Here is a 20,786-nt window from a genome sequence, read left to right as displayed (position 1 = left end):
GAGGAACCGCCAGACTGATTTCCAGAGTGGTTGTACAAGCTTGCAATCCCACCAACAATGGAGGAGTGTTCCTCTTTCTCCACATCCTTGCCAGCATCTGCTGTCACCTGAATTTTTTACCTTAGCCATTCTGACTGGTGTGAGGTGGAATCTCAGGGTTGTTTTGATTTGCATTTCCCTGATGGTTAAGGATGTTGAACATTTTTTCAGGTGCTTCTCTGCCAATCGGTATTCCTCAGGTGAGAATTCTTTGTTCAGTTCTGAGCCCCATTTTTTAATGGGGTTATTTGACTTTCTGGAGTCCACCTTCTTGAGTTCTTTATATATAATGGATATTAGTCCCTTATCTGATTTAGGATAGGTGAAGATCCTTTCCCAATCTGTTGGTGGTTTTTTTGTCTTATTGATGGTGTCTTTAGCCTTGCAGAAGCTTTGCAGTTTCATGAGGTCCCACTTGTCAATTCTCGATCTTACAGCACAAGCCATTACTGTTCTATTCAAGAATTTTTCCCCTGTGCCCATATCTTCAAGGCTTTTCCCCACTTTCTCCTCTATAAGTTTCAGTGTCTCTGGTTTTATGTGAAGTTCCTTGATCCACTTAGACTTGACCTTAGTACAAGGAGATAGGAATGGATCGATTCGCATTCTTCTACATGTTAACAACCAGTTGTGCCAGCACCATTTGTTGAAAATGCTGTCTTTCTTCCACAGGATGTTTTTAGCTCCCTTGTCGAAGATCAAGTGACCGTAGGTGTGTGGGTTCATTTCTGGGTCTTCAATTCTATTCCATTGGTCTATTTGTCTGTCACTATACCAGTACCATGCAGTTTTTATCACAATTGCTCTGTAGTAGAGCTTTAGGTCTGGCATGGTGATTCCACCAGAGGTTCTTTTATCCTTGAGAAGAGTTTTTGCTATCCTAGGTTTTTTGTTATTCCAAATGAATTTGTAGATTGCACTTTCTAATTCGTTGAAGAATTGATTTGGAATTTTGATGGGGATTGCATTGAATCTGTAGATTGCTTTTGGCAAGATAGCCATTTTTACAATGTTGATCCTGCCAATCCATGAGCATGGGAGATCTTTCCATCTTCTGAGATCTTCTATAATTTCTTTCTTCAGAGACTTGAAGTTTTTATTATACAGATCTTTCACTTCCTTAGTTAGAGTCACGCCAAGATATTTTATATTATTTGTGACTATTGAGAAGGGTGTTGTTTTTCTAATTTCTTTCTCAGCCTGTTTATTCTTTGTGTAGAGAAAGGCCATTGATTTGTTTGAGTTAATTTTATATCCAGCTACTTCACCAAAGCTGTTTATCAGGCTTAGGAGTTCTCTGGTGGAGTTTTTAGGGTCACTTATATATACTATCATATCATCTGCAAAAAGTGATATTTTGACTTCATCTTTTCTAATTTGTATCCCTTTGATCTCCTTTTGTTGTCGAATTGCTCTGGCTAGGACTTCAAGTACAATGTTGAATAGGTATGGAGAAAGTGGACAGCCTTGTCTAGTCCCTGATTTTAGAGGGATTGCTTCAAGCTTCTCACCATTTACCTTGATGTTGGCTACTGGTTTGCTGTAGATTGCTTTTATCATGTTTAGGTATGGGCCTTGAATTCCTGATCTTTCCAAGACTTTTATCATGAATGGGTGTTGGATCTTGTCAAATGCTTTTTCCGCATCTAAGGAGATGACCATGTGGTTTTTGTCTTTGAGTTTGTTTATATACTGGATTACGTTGATGGATTTCCGTATATTGAACCATCCCTGCATCCCTGGGATGAAACCTACTTGGTCAGGATGGATGATTGTTTTGATGTGTTCTTGGATTTGGTTAGCAAGAACTTTATTGAGGATTTTTGCATCAATATTCATAAGGGATATTGGTCTGAAGTTTTCTATCTTTGTTGGGTCTTTTTGTGGTTTAGGTATCAGAGTAATTGTGGCTTCATAGAATGAGTTGGGTAGAGTACCTTCTGTTTCTATTTTGTGGAATAGTTTGTGAAGAACTGGGATTAGATCTTCTTTGAAGGTCTGATAGAACTCTGCACTAAACCCATCTGGTCCTGGGCTTTTTTTAGTTGGGAGACTATTAATGACTGCTTCTATTTCTTTGGGGGATATAGGGCTGTTTAGATCATTAACCTGATCTTGATTCAACTTTGGTACCTGGTATCTGTCTAGGAACTTCTCCATTTCATCCAGGTTCTCCAGTTTTGTTGAGTATAGCCTTTGGTAGAAGGATCTGATGGTGTTTTGGGTGTCTTCAGGATCTGTTGTTATGTCTCCTTTTTCATTTCTGATTTTGTTAATTAGGATGCTTTCCCTGTGCCCTCTAGTGAGTCTGGCTAAGGGTTTATCTATCTTGTTGATTTTCTCAAAGAACCAGCTCCTTGATTGGTTAATTCTTTGAATAGTTCTTCTTGTTTCCACTTGGTTGATTTAGCCCCTGAGTTTGATTATTTCCTGCCATCTACTCCTCTTGGGTGAATTTGCTTCCTTTTGTTCTAGTGCTTTTAGGTGTGTTGTCAAGCTGCTAATGTGTGCTCTCTCTAGTTTCCTTTTGGAGGCACTCAGAGCTATGAGTTTTCCTCTTAGAAATGCTTTCATTGCGTCCCATAAGTTTGGGTATGTTGTGGCTTCATTTTCATTGAACTCTAAAAAGTCCTTAATTTCTTTCTTTATTCCTTCCTTGACCAAGGTATCATTGAGAAGAGTGTTGTTCAGTTTCCACGTGAAGGTTGGCTTTCTATTATTTATTTTGTTATTGAAGATCAGCCTTAGTCCATGGTGATCTGATAGGATGCATGGGACAATTTCAATATTTTTGTATCTGTTGAGGCCTGTTTTGTGACCAATTATATGGTCAATTTTGGAGAAGGTACCATGAGGTGCTGAAAAGAAGGTATATCCTTTTGTTTTAGGATAGAATGTTCTGTAGATATCTGCCAGATCCATTTGATTCATAATTTCTCTTAGTTTCACTGTGTCCCTGTTTAGTTTCTGTTTCCCCGATCTGTCCATTGCTGAAAGTGGTGTGTTGAAGTCTCCCACTATTATTGTATGAAGTACAATGTGTGCTTTGAGATTACTAAAGTTTCTTTAATGAATGTGGCTGCCTTTGTATTTGGAGCATAGATATTCAGGATTGATAGTTCCTCTTGGAGGATTTTACCTTTGATGAGTATGAAGTGTCCCTCCCTGTCTTTTTTATGACTTTGGGTTGGAAGTCAATCTTATCAGATATTAGAATGGCTACTCCAGCTTGTTTCTTCATACCATTTGCTTGGAAAATTGTTTTCCAGCCTTTCATTCTGAGGTAGTGTCTATCTTTTTCTCTGAGATAAGTTTCCTGTAAGCAGCAAAATGTTGGGTCTTGTTTGTGTAGCCAGTTTGTTAGTCTATGTCTTTTTATTGGGGAGTTGAGTCCATTGATATTAAGAGATATTAAGGAAAAGTAATTGTTGTTTCCTGTTATTTTTGTTGTTAAAGTTGGCATTCTGTTCTTGTGGCTGACTTCTTTTAGGTTTGTTGAGGGATTACCTTCTTGTTTTTTCTAGGGCGTGGTTCCTGTCCTTGTATTGTTTTTTTTCTGTTATTATCCTTTGAAGGGCTGGATTCGTGGAGAGATAATGTGTGAATTTGGTTTTGTCGTGGAATACTTTGGTTTCTCCATCTATGTTAATTGAGAGTTTGGCTGGGTATAGTAGCCTGGGCTGGAGTTTGTGTTCTTTTAGTGTCTGTATAACATCCGTCCAGGATCTTCTGGCTTTCATAGTCTCTGGTGAGAAATCTGGTGTAATTCTGATAGGCTTGCCTTTATATGTTACTTGGCCTTTTTCTCTTACCGCTTTTAGTATTCTATCTTTATTTAGAGCATTTGTTGTTCTGATTATTATTTGTTGGGAGGTATTTCTTTTCTGGTCCAGTCTATTTGGAGTTCTGTAGGCTTCTTGTATGTTCATGGGCATCTCTTTCTTTAGATTTGGGAAGTTTTCTTCTATAATTTTGTTGAAGATGTTTGCTGGTCCTTTGAGTTGAAAATCTTCATTCTCATCCACTCCTATTATCCGTAGGTTTGGTCTTCTCATTGTGTCCTATATTTCTTGGATGTTTTGAGTTAGGATCTTTTTGCATTTTCCATTTTCCTTGATTGTTGTGCCGATGTTCTCTATGGAATCTTCTGCACCTGAGATTCTCTCTTCCATCTCTTGTATTCTGTTGCTGATGCTAGTATCTATGGTTCCAGATTTATTTCCTAGGGTTTCTATCTCCAGTGTTGCCTCATTTTGGGTTTTCTTTACTGTGTCTACTTCCCTTTTTATGTCTAGTATGGTTTTGTTCACTTCCATCATCTGTTTGGATGTGTTTTCCTGTTTTTCATTAAGGACTTCTACCTGTTTGATTATGTTATCCTGTTTTTCTTTAAGGATTTGTAACTCTTTAGCAGTGTTCTCCTGCAATTCTTTAAGGGATTTTTGTGCTTCCTCTTTACTGTCTTCTACCTGTTTACCAGTGTTCCTTTGTATTTCTTTAAGTGTGTTATTAAAGTCCTTCTTGAAGTCTTCTACCATCATCATGAGATATGCTTTTAGATCCGTGTCTAGCTTTTCCGGTGTGTTGGGGTGCCCTGGACTGGGCAAAGTGGGAGTGCTGGGTTCTGATGATGGTGAGTGGTCTTGGTTTCTGTTAGTAAGATTATTACATTTACCTTTTGCCATCTGGTAATCTCTGGGGTTAGTTGTTGTCGTTGTCACTGTTTAAAGATTGGAGCAGAAGCTGTGTTCCACTCACCAGCAGTCTCAAAATCCTGTGGCGGGGGTCCTGGGTAGCTGGCGGGTGTCAGCTGACCCTGCGCTCTTGCTACCCTGGTGCTGGTCCGGCAGGAAGAGGCCTGTGGTCCTACTCAGGCCGGGTTTTCTGCTTCCCTAACTTATGCAGTCTCAGGTCCCGTGAGCAATTGGATTGGAGCAGAAGCTGTGTTCCACTCACCAGAAGTCTTAAGATCCTGTGGCAGGTGTTGTGGGTAGCTGGCGAGTGTCAGCCAACCCTGCGCCCTAGTTACCCCGGCGCTTTTCTGACTGGAGAGGTTTGTGGCCCTACTCTGGAGTCCACATTCTTGAGTTCTTTATATATATTGGATATTAGTCCCCTATCTGATTCAGGATAGGTAAAGATCCTTTCCCAATCTGTTGGTGGTCTTTTTGTCTTATTGACGGTGTCGTTTGCATTGCAGAAGCTTTGCAGTTTCATGAGGTCCCATTTGTCAATTCTTGATCTTACCATTCAAGCCATTGCTGTTCTGTTCAGGAATTTTCCCCCTGTGCCCATATCTTCAAGGCTTTTCCCCACTTTCTCCTCTATAAGTTTCAGTGTCTCTGGTTTTATGTGAAGTTCCTTGATCCACTTAGATTTGACTTTAGTACAAGGAGATAGGAATGGATCAATTCGCATTCTTCTACATGAGAACAACCAGTTGTGCCAGCACCATTTGTTGAAAATGCTGTCTATCTTCCACTGGATGGTTTTAGCTCCCTTGTCGAAGATCAAGTGACCATAGTTGTGTGGGTTCATATCTGGGTCTTCAATTCTATTCCATTGGTCTACTTGTCTGTCACTGTACCAGTATCATGAGTTTTTTTTTTTTTTTTTTTAATCACAATTGCTCTGTAGTAAAGCTTTAGGTCAGGCATGGTGATTCCACCAGAAGTTCTTTTATCCTTGAGAAGAGTTTTTGCTATCCTAGGTTTTTTGTTATTCCAGATGAATTTGTAGATTGCTCTTTCTAATTTGTTGAAGAATTGAGTTGGGATTTTGATGGGGATTGCATTGAATCTGTAGATTGCTTTTGGCAAGATAGCCATTTTTACAATGTTGATCCTGCCAATCCATGAGCATGGGAGATCTTTCCATCTTCTGAGATCTTCTATAATTTCTTTCTTCAGAGACTTGAAGTTTTTATCATACAGATCTTTCACTTCCTTAGTTAGATGCACGCCAAGATATTTTATATTATTTGTGACTATTGAGAAGGGTGTTGTTTCCCTAATTTCTTTCTCAGCCTGTTTATTCTTTGTGTAGAGAAAGGCCATTGACTTGTTTGAGTTAATTTTATATCCAGCTACTTCACTGAAGCTGTTTATCAGGTTTAGGAGTTCTCTGGTGGATTTTTTAGGTTCACTTATATATACTATCATATCTTCTTCAAAAAGTGATATTTTGACTTCATCTTTTCCAATTTGTATCCCCTTGATCTTCTTTTGTTGTCGAATTGCTCTGGCTAGGACTTCAAGTACAATGTTGAATAGGTATGGAGAAAGTGGACAGCCTTGTCTAGTCCCTGATTTTAGAGGGATTGCTTCAAGCTTCTCACCATTTACCTTGATGTTGGCTACTGGTTTGTTGTAGATTGCTTTTATCATGTTTAGGTATGGGCCTTGGATTCCTGAATGAATGGGTGTTGGATCTTGTCGAATGCTTTTTCTGCATCTAACGAGATGATCATGTGGTTTTTGTCTTTGAGTTTGTTTATATAATGGATTACATTGATGGATTTCCGTATATTAAACCATCCCTGCATCCCTGGAATAAAACCTACTTGGTCAGGATGGATGATTGCTTTAATGTGTTCTTGGATTCGGTTAGCAAGAATTTTATTGAGGATTTTTGCATAAGGGAAATTAGCCTGAAGTTCTTTATCTTTGTTGGATCTTTCTGTGGTTTAGGTATCAGAGTAGTTGTGGCTTCATAGAATGAGTTGGGTAGAGTTGCTTCTACTTCAATTTTGTGGAATAGTTTGTGCAGAACTGGAATTAGATCTTCTTTGAAGGTCTGATAGAACTCTGCACTAAACCCATCTGGTCCTGGGCTTTTTTTGACTGGGAGACTATTAATGACTGCTTCTATTTCTTTAGGGGATATGGGACTATTTAGATCGTTAACTTGATCCTGATTTAACTTTGGTACCTGGTATCTGTCTAGAAATTTGTCCATTTCGTCCAAGTTTTCCAGTTTTGTTGAGTATAGCCTTTTGTAGAAGGATCTGATGGTGTTTTGGATTTCTTCAGGATCTATTGTTATGTCTCCCTTTTCATTTCTGATTTTGTTAATTAGGATGTTGTCCCTGTGCCCTCTAGTGAGTCTAGCTAAGGGTTTATCTATCTTGTTGATTTTCTCAAAGAACCAATTCCGAGTTTGGTTAATTCTTTGAATAGTTCTTCTTGTTTCCACTTGGTTGATTATTTCCTGCCGTCTACTCCTCTTGTGTGAATTTTCTTTTTTTTTTTTTTCTAGAGCTTTTAGGTGTGTTGACAAGCTGCTAGTGTGTGCTTTTTCCAGTTTCTTTTTGTAGGCACTCAGAGCTATGAGTTTCCCTCTTAGAAATGCTTTCATTGTGTCCCATAGGTTTGGTTACGTTGTGGCTTCATTTTCATTAAACTCTAAAATGTCTTTAATTTCTTTCTTTATTCCTTCCTTGACCAAGGTATCATTGAGAAGAGTGTTGTTCAGTTTCCATGCGAATGTTGGCTTTCCATTATTTATGTTGTTTTGAAGATCATTCTTAGTCCATGGTGGTCTGATAGGATGCATGGGACAATTTCAATATTTTTGTATCTGTTGAGGCCTGTTTTGTGACCAATTATATGGTCAGTTTTGGAGAAGGTCCCGTGAGGTGCTGAGAAGAAGGTATAGCCTTTTGTTTTAGGATAAAATGTTCTGTAGATATCTGTTAAGTCCATTTGTCTCATAACTTCTGTTAGTTTCACTGTGTCCCTGTTTAGTTTCTGTTTCCATGATCTGTCCATTGGTGAAAGTGGTGTGTTGAAGTCGCCCACTATTATTGTGTGAGGTGCAATGTGTGCTTTGAGCTTTACTAAAGTGTCTTTAAGGAATGTGGCTGCCCTTGCATTTGGAGCATAGATATTCAGAATTGAGAGTTCCTCTTGGAGGATTTTACCTTTGATGAGTATGAAGTGTCCCTCCTTGTCTTTTTTGATAACTTTGGGTTGGAAGTCGATTTTATTCGATATTAGAATGGCTACTCCAGCTTGTTTCTTCAGGCCATTTGCTTGGAAAATTGTTTTCCAGCCTTTTACTCTGAGGTAGTGTCTGTCTTTTTTCCCTGAGATGGGTTTCCTGTAAGCAGCAGAATGTTGGGTCCTGTTTGTGTAGCCAGTCTGTTAGTCTATGTCTTTTTATTGGGGAATTGAGTCCATTGATATTAAGAGATATTAAGGAAAAGTAATTGTTGCTTCCTTTTATTTTTGTTGTTAGAGTTGGCATTCTGTTCTTGTGGCTGTCTTCTTTTTGGTTTGTTGAGGGATTACTTTCTTGCTTTTTCTAGGGCGTGATTTCCTTCCTTGTATTGTTTTTTTTCTGTTATTATCCTTTGAAGGGCTGGATTCGTGGAAAGATAATGTGTGAATTTGGTTTTTTCGTGGAATACTTTGGTTTCTCCATCTATGGTAATTGAGAGTTTGGCCAGGTATAGTAGCCTGGGCTGGCATTTGTGTTTTCTTAGTGTCTGTATAACATCTGTCCAGGCTCTTCTGGCTTTTATAAAAATATGGAACGCTTCACGAATTTGGGTGTCATCCTTGCGCAGCGGCCATGCTAATCTTCTCTGTATCGTTCCAATTTTAGTATATTTGCTGCCGAAGCGAGCATGGGAAACCTTTCTTTACTTCAGTTTTCAGCATCAGAACCTTGAGTGGGAGGAAGCGGGATGAGGCTTGAGGAGAAAGGATCTTGGCACTACCCAAATCGAAGTGACTCATAATGCTTCTGCTGTCACCTCCACTGCACTGGATTGCCTTTTCCTTGGAATAGTGATAGGCTGGCATCATTGGCATCCTTTACCACCAGAGTCAGGGACCATCACAAAACCAAAAACAAAACCAAATCAAACCCAACCAAATCAAACCAAACCAAATCAAACCAAACCAAACCAAACCATACCAACCCAAACCAAACCAAACCAAAACTGAGGCTATAACCCTTATCCTATATGTGGGCTGCATAATTCCAGGATCTGTTATTCCAAAATAAAAAAGGAAAACAAAAAAGAATCCACCTAATATGTCTTTTGCCTCTTTCAGCTTTTGCCTACAGATATAATGTTACATTGTGCTTATACTGTCTTTCCTTTCCCATCATGATGGATTGTATTCCCTTAGATTGTGAGCCAAAACAGATCTTCCTCACTTAGTTTTTTCCCAGATATTTTGTCACAGTAATGAGAAAAGCTATTAATATACTCAGTGAACACTCTATCTTAATAGACACCTTTAAAAGTCTTAATTCAGAAAAAAAATGTCAAATTGAGTGAACATAGATTCATTTTTGCATATCTCACAAAGCTTGGTAAGGAGCATGGGGTGAGAGAGAAATATCTTGTAAAAACATGTAAGATGATATAAAAAGAGTTTGACTGATGAAAATATAATGGGTACTCATGAAAAGCTTTTTAAGTTAGCAAGTCCATAGGAAGCACACAGGGGTTCTTGAAGGCTTTGATAAGGAAATTGAATTGTACTGACAAGTATTATTTTAATGATATGTACCCTTAATAAGTCCCAATTATGGATTATACATAAACATATATATTCTTCAATCAATCCTTTTTAAAATAATTATATGAAATGTAGGCTGTTATACTTCTGTATCACACTCATACAACAAAGACATTTGGAAGCATTATGCAACTTCACTCAACTCTTGCTTCAAGCTGATTAGTAATGCAACTATGGCTCAAATGCTGGCAAGTGGGAGCCATGCCATCACACCTCAGCATGTCTCTATTGGTAGTGACACGCGCCTAGTGCTGGCTAGCACTGGAAGGTAGGCTTTTATACTGGAGAAGAATGAACATGAGGAAGTTCACGCCAATATGGCTTCTGACTGGCTGAGCATTGGCTGAGCGAGGCAGAGGGAGACTCAGGGTTGTCAGTCTTTGGTCAGGGTTCCGCCCACCACATTCAGATCAGTTTCCCTTGGCAAAAGTAATTCTTAGAAGGTTATATTAGATAACAGTAATGGAAATTAAAGATATTATCTACAATCATCAAAAGATTGCTTAATCGTTTGCTTTTGGCAGTATTTATTGATATGACTATATTATTTTTGAATAATTATAATCAAGGAAGAGATTATTCTTTTTTCCTATTAGCATATGAGCATTGTTGCATATAGCTCTTTTGTTTTTATGATAAAGTCAACCATCTTAATGGTTGTATATTTCTCTATGTAATAATTAGTCAAATGCATTTCATTTCATTGGACATTTAGGTTTTCTCGAGTAGGTTTTTTTTTTTTTTGACCGTTTCATGGAGCTCAGTGTGGCTTTGAACTTTCTGAGTAGTTGATGATAGCCTTAGCTCCTGATCCTGCTACCCCTATCTTTTAAGTGCTGGGATTATAGGTGGGCACCACCATACCTGGCTTGTTTCCTCTAGTGTTTGTGAACATAAATAATGAGTAGTAAGCAAGTGGAGTCTAGTCTCAGTGGTCTACAAGAGATCTGACTTTGTTGTTTACAAACTGAGTACTTGATCCCCCTATTTCAACTGTAACACAGTCAGAAATAGCACACCATTATGTTAGAAACCATTTGTTTCTGTCTAAACGAGAGCGATGATAGCTGTCTTTCCCTCACATAGTTGTAAGAGGTCTAAAAGAAACAAACAAACAAAAAAAAAAACCAATTGCAAAGTTGTTACTTATCTTCACAGATCTGGCACATGGTAAGTGACTTTACCATCTCTTTTATTATAACATCTTATTGCTATGTTTTCTAATGATTTTGACTTCTTCCAAAGCTACTAGCTGTGAAAGGTTATCCATCTACTGATTGTTTTATTAAGCATCAATCATTTTAAAGTTACTGTGAGTACTCAGATTCTGGAGTGAGCACTTTAGGAAAGACCTTGTTTCTGTTTACTGAGCAGTCAGATGGTACCAGGGACTGAGAATTGGGCAAGGGGAGCTATCTCCACAGGTGCACAGAGCTAGAGTCTCCTTGTTTGTGATTTAAGTCATAGAGGATTAGTGTCTCATTGTTTATTCAAGCAGAGAGAGAGAGAGAGAGAGAGAGAGAGAGAGAGAGAGAGAGAGAGAGAGAGAGAGAGAGAGAGAGAGATGTCAGTCAGTATTTGTACTCTCAGAATGGGAGAATCCTGCTTTGTGCAGAAAGATCCTAACATCTGTTCTCCCAGAACATCATTCTTCTAATAAAACCCTGCACCCACTCTTTGAAGTTCACTTAAGTCTGCATGGCTGAATTATCATGTTAATGAGGATGGCTCCCTTGGGTCACTCAGTGTAGTTATGTTGGTTTTAACTCCTAAATTATGAGTCACAGTTGTCACTGCTTAAAGCTCACAGAACCTCGGCTATTAATATAGTGAAGATGACATTTAAATGAGAAAAACGTTACAGCACAAATTGTATTCATTAGCTGTGCTTAGACTCTTTTTTACATGAGACTGTATGAGAAATTGGTTACACTATCCTGTGGAGCTCATTTTTATTTAAGATTCTAATAACATTTCAAATTAAATCTGAACCCTTTTCAGTTTTGTGGAGACGCTTAAGCAGTGGGCTTGCTCTGTTGGCTCTGAACTGCATAAGAAAGGCTGGTTCCCAAGTTCTCCTTGGCTTCATCTTGGTTATTTTTGCTTGTATCTGAGGTGTTGTTACTGATTATTATGTTTTGATAAATACACATCTCTCTATATAATAAGGCTATGTATTTATAATGAAACATATATGTTATGAATAATTCTCTTTCACACACAAGCACATACACATATCCAGGAAGCAATCACTCTAGTGAATCTAGTGAACATCTCCATTATTCACTAATATCACCCTGTAACCTTTCCTAATTGCCTTTTCATGACCTCCCTGTCCCTACCCTCACCATCAGGGAACTATGGGTCTACATTATCTTCCCTTAGATTTTAGTTTTGCTTCTAGAATTTTATATAAATAGTTTTGTAAGTCTATACTTTTATTGCTTGACATCTTTCACTCTGTAAAACTGTTTTGAAATGAATCCATGTGGAGAAAATATTAACAATCTATTGTTTTGGTGGCTAAAATTTTGTCCATTGCATAGATATATTGGAGTTTGCTTATCCATATGCCTGTTGGTAGAGATTTAATTCATTTCCAATGTCTTCATTGCACATAGCTACATTCTGAGCACTGTGTCTAAGCCTGGGTACTTCAAGTTCTCTTTAAATACAGAGAAAGGAATGACTAGGAAGTTGATGGGGGTATTTGTACACTTTAAAGTGGGTATCAAAGCATTGTGTAGTGTGGTTGTACTCTTTTACATCCCCACCAGCAGGTCTGGTTAGCAGATTGCAGTTCTGTATGTTTATTAGCTCTTAGTAGAGTTAGTGTTTTAATTTTTATCCACGTTAGAGATTATAGTGAAGGGATTACCGAACCACTTGGTTTAGTGTGTATGTGTGTGTGTGTGTTTGGATGCTATAGATTGATCCTGGAACCTTGTCTTTGTGTATCACTTGTGTTCATGAACTACATCTGCATGCTTTTTGTTTTACAAATGAATTGTATTGAAACTTAGGAGCCTTCACTAGTTTACACATTCTATGATGACATGGTTTACAATGATTGAATCAAAATGGCTATGGCAGGTATTATATGGCCTGTAAAGTGTTTAACATTTAAGGTCTAGCTCTTTAAAATATCCTTTGCTGGCTAAGGCTTTAGCTCAGTGGTAGTGTACTTACTTGTCTTGCATGTTCAAGGGCCTGGGTCCAGTCTATATCAACACATACAGACACACACACACACACACAGACACAGAGAGACAAACATTTTATTGAGTGTTGGTGTAATGTTATCTAAATGAGTTCTTAATTTGCATTTCCCTATTTGCATAGTCCCTCTTTAAATATGTATAAATTAAAAGTGGCAAAGTGACTCCTCTCTCTCTCTCTCTCTCTCTCTCTCTCTCTCTCTCTCTCTCTTTAAAGCTGACCATTTTATTTCTTCTTTTCACAAACATGTTACATATGACAAAGATAACTTATCTGCTAGAGATACCTGGGCTAGTCAAAACCAAATACTAGACTTCAAATGAACCTGAAACTACCAGTCTCTAGTACTTGATGACATCTAGAATGAACAGCAAAAGATCTATACTGTGGACCCACAGAATCATAACAGGTAAAAGAGCTCCCTTGGCAGGGTCACTGATTTTCACTGAGGTAATCAATTATTCAAAGTTTATCAAAGTACAAAGTAGACAGGTGGATATGATTAGATAGTTGATCCCTTTATTTTTTTGTACTTTTTTATTAGATATTTTCTTTATTTACATTTCAAATGTTATCCCCTTTCCTGGTTTCCCCTCCAAAAACCCCCTATCCCCTCCCCACTCCCCTTGCTCATCAACCCACCCACTCCTGCTTCCTAGCCCTGGCATTCCCCTACACTGGGGCATAGAGCCTTTACAGGACCAAGGGCCTTTCCTCCCAGTGATGACCGACTAGGCCATCCTCTGCTACATATGCAGCTAGAGTCTTGAGTCCCACTATGTGTACTGTTTGGCTGGTGGTTTAGTCCCTGGGAGCTCTGGGGGGTACTGGTTGGTTCATATTGTTCCTCTTATGGGGCTGCAAACCTCTTCAGCTCCTTGGGTTCTTTCTCTAGTTCCTCCACTGGGGACCCTGTGCTCAGTCCAATGTTTGGCTGTGAGAATCCACTCCTGTATTTGTCAGGCACTGGTAGAGCCTCTCAGGAGACAGCTGTATCAGGCTTCTGTCAGCAAGCACTTGTTGTCATCCACAATAGTGTCTGGGTTTGGTGATTGTATATGGGATGGATCCCTAGGTGGAACAGTCACTGGAAGGCCTTTCCTTCAGTTTCTGCTCCAAACATTGTCTCTGTATCTTCTCCCATGGGTATTTTGATCCCCTTAACACAAATGGAAAGATAATAAACTACTTTTCTCCCAAAACCTGACTCAGCATTTTTGCCTGGATCATCACTGTTGTGCTTAAATGTTATATTAGTCTCTGAATTAGTTTTTGTGAAACCGTGAGAAATTAATGTCTTTCATCATTCTCCAAACAGTTCAAAGTATCTTGTCCTTGAGGTAGCATTGCTTTTTGAAGACATGAAAGTTTTGATCGCTGGTTTAACCGAGTTACTTTTTGTGAGAATGAAATCCAGGGTTGGGAAAGGGACAGCTATGAAAATAACCTTCAGAATGAACCTGATTAGGGGAGATTGCCTTACTTCCATTGGAAGTGGGGCATGACTGGCTCTTGTAGGGGAAGAACAATTAGGAGATTCACCATGGTAGCAGAAACAGTGTGATGATGCCATAAAGGGAGAGATGATCTTCCCTTCATTCCAAGAGGAGCTGCATAGGAAAGGCAGGCCCTGGAGGGAAAGAGGAGTACTTCAGCTCCAGAGACAAGCTAATAGGAAAAATAGCCACCTCTCTCTCTCTGTCTCTCACATGAGTTTAGCATATATGTATACATATATGCTAAACTCATATAAGAGGAAAAAAAATTTCAATTAAGAAAACGCTTCCTGGTTTGGCTGTTCCTTGGGAGGTTCAGCCTTGGATTGAACAATGTAGATGTGGATGCTTGGAGCCAACCAGAAGACTTGGCTCAGGGACCCCTTGGGGAGCTGGCAGAAGAACTGGAGGAGCAGAGGGGGATTGCAGCCCCATAGGAAGAACATCAGCTGGCTGGACCACCTAGTGCTCCCAGAGACTAGATCACTAAGAAAGGAGTGTACAGGGAGGGATCCATAACTCCAGATACTTATGTAGCAGAGGATGGCCTTGCCTGACAGCAATGGGAGGGGTCCTGTGGAGGTTTAATGCCCCAATGTAGGTAGATGCTGGAGTGGTGGGGCTGGAATGGATATGTCAGGGAGCACACTTATGGAGGCAAAAGGGAGGGAGGAGAGTGTGGATCTGGGATGGGGGTTCGTGGATGGGTAACTGGGAAGTGGCATATTATTTGAGATGTGAACGAATAGAATGATTAAATAAAGAATAGGGGCTATTAAAAAAAGAAAGAAAATAAAATGCTTCCATAAGATCAGACTTTGGCAAGCCTGTAGAACATTTTTTTTTAAATTAGTGATTGTTGGGAAAGGATGAAGCCCATTGTGGATGGTGCCATCCCTGCGCTGGATCCTGGGTTCTTTAAGAAAGCAGGATAAGCAAGCCATAAGGAGCAAGTCAGTAAGCAGCATCCCTTTATGGACTCTGCATCAGCTCCTGCCTTCACTTCCCTGCCCTGTTTGAGTTCCTGTCCTGACTTCTTTCCACTTTTGTGGAAGTGTAACCTTTCCCCCAACCCCTGTCACTTGCTTTTGGTCATGGTGTTTTCTTACACCAATAGTAACCCTAAGACAGAAGGCTAAAGAGAAGCCTTCAAGTCCTTCCTTAAACCACTAAATAAAAGGAATGCCTGATTATTGTAAGTTTTCAGAATGGGTGAGAAATATCATACCATGTGACATAGCTAGGCTACATGACTCCTGGCACATGGGTGAGCATGAGAAAGGACAAATGTATTTGTGGCTGAAAATGACGATGTGGCCTGCAAGGCCAACATATCATATCAACTCTGTCTGGGCAGAGCTGCAAGAACAGTGGCCTGATTTCTGAGAGCAGGAAAGAAGCAGCTAGTGGCATGATGATCTAATTTTTTATTCCCAATACTCTAAGGGGGGAAAAATCTTCTATCTTTTCCACCTTCCAGAGTCCTCCGGAATCCTTTGGCTCTTGGTCATCCACTGTTCTCCAAGGCAGCAACCACACTGCTCTGACCCCTGATTTCAAAAAGGGGTCTTTATGATTAAATAATCTACAATATAACACACACAATAATATAGTTATTTTAACATCTTTAACTTAATCATGTTTGCCAAGTTGCTACATGTATTAGTTCTTTTCATTACTGTGATCAAATAGTGTGCGTGCGCACACACACACACACACACACACACACACACACCTTAGGGAAGAAAGGGTTATTTTGACTCACAGTTCAGAAAAATGCAGTCCATCATGATGAGAAAGACATGGCTCCCTTCCAATGGGGAGTCACTTGGTTCACAGTGCAGAGTGAGAAGCAGTGAACTGGAAATGAACACTGAGGTTCATCTGGCTTTTTTCTGTTTTCATTCTGGGATTCCTGCTAATGGGGTTTTGCTACCCTCATTCCGAATAATTCCTCTTTTCAGTTAACCATCTGTGGAAATACTCCATTGACACATTTAAAATTAATGCCTATATTCCTAAATACAATCAAATTGGCAATGGTTATTGAGCATCACACCCTATATGGCAGCATATTTACATGTCTGAGGATTATGATGTGAAAGATTCGGGCAGTATTAATTGGCTTGATAAACAACAAAATCTGTGCTTGCCTCAGCATTTTCCCCATCTCTGTGAATAGAAATTATTATATTTTCTTTTGAAAAAATTCTTGGAGCCACCCATAATTTATTTCTACTACTGAATATATTCAACATTGAGCAACTTCTCATGCTTTTATTTAGAATTCAGAATCTGAGCTTAATACTTAACGGAACTTCCCACCAAGTCTGAGAGTGTGAGTTTGATCCCTGAGTTCTACACAGTAGAAGGAGAGAACTAACTTCTCCAAGTTGCTCTCTGATCCCTACAAATGTACAGTGGCTTGTGTATATAAGTACACACACACACACACACACACACACACACACTATATACTTCCAACAAATACAATAAAATAGAATCCAGAATTCAAGCTGATCCAAGCTATCATTTTCTTCCCTTTGTACAATCTAAAACCTCGTAACTGCTTTCCAAACTTCTATTTTTGATAATTTGATTTTATAACTGATTCTCAATCTAGCACCTGAGTGGAAGCTATGTTATAAAACTATTCTTTTGAAATATCTCTAATGGTTCTTAATTCTACTGCATAGCAAAGCAAATGTTTACTTCTTTGCTGTCATCTCTCTTTCCATTGTCATAGTGCCCACCTTACTATTTTGTAAAGGCAGCAGGTCTTTTGTCAGGGTGTGTGTAGTTATGCTCAGAATCCACAGAGGATTGAGACCAGGAGTTCAGAGGATGTACAAGTCCATGGATGCGCCAGACCCTTATACAAAATGGTGCAGTTGTGCATTATTCTCTCAAGCTTTCTTTATACTTTAAATCACCTCTAGATTATCTATCATACCCAATATAAGGTATATGTGGTGGATGTAATTGCTTTGTATCATGATGAAATGTCATGTATATAGTCAGTACAGACACCTATTTTCCTTACTACCTGAGATACAAAATTAGATGAATCTAGTGATGTGGAATCAATGGGTAAGAAGAACTGACTGAACTTGTTTTTAGAAAAAGATTGCTCCTATCTGCCCTCTACTTCTTTTATATCTCTGCTTCAAATAAGAACCTCTTTCTGTGTATCCTACACAAAACAGTCTCTTCAATCTCACACCATACTGTGCCACAATTATCTCTAGTCCATCTTTGATGTATCACACTGTTAATTCTTACTTGTCTGCTCCACAGAGCTTGCCTTTTACAGAGATGTGGGAACTTTGAGATCACTGACTGCCCATTACCACCCTTTGTGCTGAATTCCTGTACCTTTGGACAGCCTTATATATCTAGCATATAGAAAATGCTTAATAAAATATTTATTGCAAAAATGTAAATGAAGGAAGCTTTGACTGCTTTTCACTCAAGGTTATATTTTTGAGATCTCTCCATACTTTTCCATTAATTAATATTAATTGGTATGCGATATCCCATTGTACAAATGTACTGTAATTTATTATTATTCTTTTTGTAGACATGAGTTCTTTCTTGTGTCACATCCAGAGAAACAATGATGAAATGCATTACCTAATATATTTATTCATGTCCTGCTTTGACCAGAACTTATTACTAAATGCTGTACTATAGGATGTATTTGAATTTGATTTGATTTGATATGGTTACATTTTTTTCTCTAATGTGTTAAATTAACTCATATTGCTACCAGAGGTCTAGATGTGGTTAATGTATATCAGTTTCTATTCTATGGCTATCAATCTGTCAGATTCTGTGTGTATTTTCTAGTACTTCCAAGTATGCCTCTCTGAGTTGACTGCCTTATGAAAGAACTTTTTAATCTATAGTCCTTTTCCATTAAGTTTATTTTTATGTTGCATAAAACTGACCTTTAAAGGCAAGCAGAAGGACATATAAATTATAATTCTACATCTAATGAAAGACCAGAGAGTGTCACATACTTTCTAAAACAACAGCTGTGTTAAAGCTTCTACAAGGTTGATTGATTGACTGGACTTTTGAAATTTGCTGAGAATTGGTATCTCACAACACTAGAGGCAAATTTTTCTTGTGCTGTCTGTTGTCCTCTCAATAGCCATTCAATGGCTACAGTTAGATTCCAGAGGAGCTGTGAAGATACAGAAGGCAGAAGAAGCCGTGAGTATGAGCTTGAACAGATGAGACTGAGTATGTTATCACATACAGTGAGAGGCAGCCTCTTCCCTACAAAAAGTAGAGGGCATGTAAGAGGGAAAGTTGACTGGGACCCTGGATATGGGTAGGCTTGGGAAGCTTAGGAAGGAGGAATTGTTTCAGCCATAGAGGGCTACCTAGTGCTGGTCTGCAGTCTCTCCTTCCTGACATTGTTTGCCCCAGGTGAGATGGATTATTGTGGGAGACAGACTTTCTCAATAGACATTCCTTTTTGGGTTGATCAGTAACAGCTGGGCAAAGTCACCTAAAATCTCAGGCATCCCTTTTTGACACCAGTCACCTCTGTGTCAGATCTAACAGTCTCCATTTTCCATTTGGTGAAGTATTTTGAAATGTACTAGCTTCACTGAATACTAGCTTTCACCACCCTAAAAGCTAAGAATGTCATCATAGAGCACCCGAGATCTACAACAGAGATTGCCTTCTCTACTATAACCCTGATCTTCCCAGCCACACATTAGTGGGAACTTCTGGCCTTCTCTCAGCTTTTCTCTCTTCATGATCTCTTTTCAATAAACTAGATGAGACACATAAAGTATAGTGTAGAAGACAGAGTTAATAACAGAATAATAGGAGCCTCTCATGACAGAGTGGGCCATGGCCACAGTCACCCAGAGTGGACAGAGACCACTGTGGAGGAAAATGCTGTTAGGCCTGAGAGTGTCAACTTAGATTTTTAGGTAGACCTTGTATTGTTTCTTAAAATCCACAGACTATATGGCTTCCTTTAGGGGTGTTTTCTTGGCCAAGTGATTGACAGCTCCATTAGGTTTAACTCTTAAGGGAAGAGACAACAGTATGGCTTTTTTCTTTATGAAAAAAGACTCTTAGCTAGATAGTCAACTTGTGATCTTTTGGGGAGTTCAGAATGTCAAGTCTCCATGCAGGGATAGATAAATACCTCAGATCTCATTCTTTCAAACAGTCAGAAGGCTGAGACTTTAGTGTCAGGTTGTCTAAATTGATTGTGAGGGAGTGTCCATCCTCAATGACTTCCAAGTCTGCAGATGTTTAACAAATATGTTTAGAGAAATGCCTTTATTTATGATTTTTTTGTTTTGTTGACATAAAATCTCCAAGAAGATGTATATATGTACTTGTTTTCAACCCAGATGGCTAGAAATGGATGTGGTTAATAGTCTGGTAACCTTTGTACTATCTGTATGGCCATGCCACATCTAGCTACCCCCAGACTCTCAATTCCTCAATAAACCTATAGTGTTATCTTCACCCAGACCTTATCATATACTTTGTTTACCTTGATCCTGCTTTCTCAGTTAATCTATGAAGCCTATCTTTATGGAATATGTGATATGTATATTATGTAAGGTTTTGACATAGTCATGCCTTGATATTTATTGTGTATACAGAACTGAGTTATCACCAGGATATGCTGTGATTGTGCTATGATTAACTATACCTGATTTAAATGATCCAGGGTCAAACTCTCAGAGTTTGAACCAACACTGGCTACTGTATCATGTTGAACTATACTTGCTTCTTGCCTCATGGCAATCAACATTCTACTGGCCTTGTGTTTGCAGAGACCCTACAGGAGCATCTTATGTTCCAGGGCCACGGTCCTTTAGTTTAATAATCCACTGTCACTAACACCTTTGGGGTGAGAGGTGTGTTTTCTGTAGGAAGAAACATACACTTAACACTTATTGTTACAATGTTCCACATATTGTATTTATCATATATAAATCTTTTAACAGTCCCATTCATTGATTATTAATTGTGTCTCTTTGCTGGTTACTATATCACCAAACAAACATATTAATTGTTATATGATGGGAGGACTCTGTTGGAGCACCTGGGGGAGCCATCTTGGGTCCTGGATCTCTCAGAGACTAGTCTGCACAGGTGAGAGTGTGGACTACAGAAGCGATAAAGCTTCTGGGACAGGCAGAAGCTAGACATCTTCTGGGATAGGCCCTGTTTCAGGCCTTCATTTTCAGCCAGGAGGCAGATCCAAACCCCAGATATCTGTGCACCTTCCCCGAAGAGGAGAGCTTGCCTGCAGAGAGTACTCTGACCACTGAAACTCAGGAGAGATCTAAACTCCAAGGTCTGCTGACAGAGGTGAAAAGAAACACAGGAGGAACAAGCTGCAACTAGAGACAACTATAACAACCAACTCCAGAGATTACCAGATGGTGAAAGACAAATGTAAGAATCTTACTAACAGAAACCAAGACCACTCACCATCATCAGAAAC

General features: G+C 39.0%; 1 non-coding gene across 1 annotated transcript; it reads right to left on the bottom strand.

Moving 5' to 3' along the window:
* Positions 1 to 8,563: 8,563 nt before the first annotated feature.
* On the bottom strand, positions 8,564 to 8,670 carry LOC115030835 (U6 spliceosomal RNA). The gene has a single exon (XR_003836395.1). It is a non-coding gene; the product is annotated as a U6 spliceosomal RNA (small nuclear RNA).
* Between the last annotated feature and the right edge of the window lie 12,116 nt (positions 8,671 to 20,786).

The sequence above is a fragment of the Mus caroli genome, unplaced genomic scaffold, assembly GCF_978045245.1.
Source record: "Mus caroli unplaced genomic scaffold, Mus_caroli_1 scaffold_3, whole genome shotgun sequence".
Classification (NCBI taxonomy): domain Eukaryota; kingdom Metazoa; phylum Chordata; class Mammalia; order Rodentia; family Muridae; genus Mus; species Mus caroli.
This window is presented reverse-complemented; position numbering and strand designations above follow the sequence as displayed.